Source organism: Mus pahari, chromosome 4 (genome assembly GCF_900095145.1).
Source record: "Mus pahari chromosome 4, PAHARI_EIJ_v1.1, whole genome shotgun sequence".
In the NCBI taxonomy this organism is placed as follows: Eukaryota; Metazoa; Chordata; class Mammalia; order Rodentia; family Muridae; genus Mus; species Mus pahari.
This window is the reverse complement of record NC_034593.1, coordinates 132537669-132539341: the sequence shown is the minus strand read 5'-3', so window position 1 is coordinate 132539341 and position 1673 is coordinate 132537669. Positions and strand designations below refer to the sequence as shown.

The following is a 1673-nucleotide window of genomic DNA, read 5'->3' as shown; positions in this document are numbered from 1 at the left end:
AAAAATGTTCAACATCCTTAGCCATCAGGGAAATGCAAATCAAAACAACCCTGAGATTCCATCTCACACCAGTCAGAATGGCCAAGATTAAAGATTCAGTTTACTGTTTTTATGGGATTCTTGAGAGTGTGAACTAGTGGGTCTCTGGTTCTAGTGCCTTCTCTTGGGCTCTTTTCCTTCCTTTTAATTGTTTTGACCAATTCTGATTTGTTAGTTTTTGTTTTATCTTACTCTATTTTAATGTTTTATTATTAGCCCTTAGAAGCCTACTTGTTTTCTAATGGGAGAGACAGAAAGGGAGTAGATCTAGGTTGGAGGGGAAGTGGGCAGGAACCAGGAGTAGAGGGAGAAAAAATATATAATCAAGATATGTTATATGAAAAAAATCTATTTTCAATAAATGGGGGTGGGGACTAACTCTCATTTCAATAATTCTTCCCACCAAGCCAAAATCCATTCAAATAACACGGGTGAGCTGTATACACTGCCCAGCAGCTACAACATGGTATATTCAGATGAGACATCCTTGCTGAGGCCTTAAACCCAAACAAGCAGGGGGACACAGTGCTCAGTACCACAGTCCTCCAGACTCCACGCCTATCTCCCTACCTGCAGCTCTGCAGCTGGGGATCTCAATGGAATTTTTCACCCAACACATCTAGACGTGGCCCCTCCATTTGCTACACTTTATTGCATCTTAAGCTTTGTCTACAATGCGTTTTCTTTCCTTCCTTGGTTTATCTCCTTCCTGCAGTGTTAGGGACCGAGTCCAAGGCCTCAAACATGGCAAGCACGCAGTCTTCGACTGTACCACACCCCAGTCTATCACTATTCTTAATTCACATTCTTCTAATAACAGCTCTTCCTTTAATGCCCAATCTGTTTCCCATCATGCAAGTATCTGTGTAATCCAGTCTTTCCCAGTTTTCCTTGGATACATTTCTAAAACTGAAAGCTTAACTGTAACTTATCATTGGACATACATTCGATTTCAGATAAACCACCATGTTCTTCTGTGTCTCTGTGGTGTATGTATGTGTACATGTGCATGTGTGTGTGTACTTTTGTGTAATGTCCGATGTCCTCTCTAATCACAGTCTATTTTCTGAGTCAGGGTTGGACTGTCACTGAGATGAGTTACTACAGACTGAGCTGGCTGGCCAGGAGCTCCAGGCATGGGTTTGCTCCACCTCCTAGTGCAGATGCACACTGCGGCACTCAGCTTTGTAGCTGGGTCCTGGGGATCTGACCTTAGGTCCTCATGCTTGCACGGCAAGCACACTTCCAATGGTGTCAGCTCACCAAGCCTCATATGTTTCTTTCCATTTATTTCAAGTAAATAAATTTGAATTTTCCATTATTTATTAGGAAAAGAGGAATGCTGTGATTAATGACCCTAGATGGTAGTCAGTACTTTAAATCAATGCCATTAAGCATACTAAGAAGATTCTCATTATGTCTATGCAATCAATTTTAAGTTTCCTCTTAAGAATATCTCTATTGTTTTCATATGTAGAGCTAGCATCTGGAATTAGCAAGACAATTTCATGAAGGCACGTGGGGTCTTAAGGAATGTTTGGCATCCTTGACTTGTATTATGTCACAGATATTTGCCCCACCTCTTCAGTTCTGATGACCTGAGTCTCAGTCATGCACAGATTTTTTTTTTTTTT

General features: G+C 41.1%; 1 protein-coding gene across 4 annotated transcripts in view; it reads right to left on the bottom strand.

The window, feature by feature from the left end:
• Odf2l (outer dense fiber of sperm tails 2 like) overlaps window positions 1-1673 on the bottom strand; it is a 37372-nt gene that overhangs the window by 13175 nt on the left and 22524 nt on the right. The window lies entirely within an intron of this gene.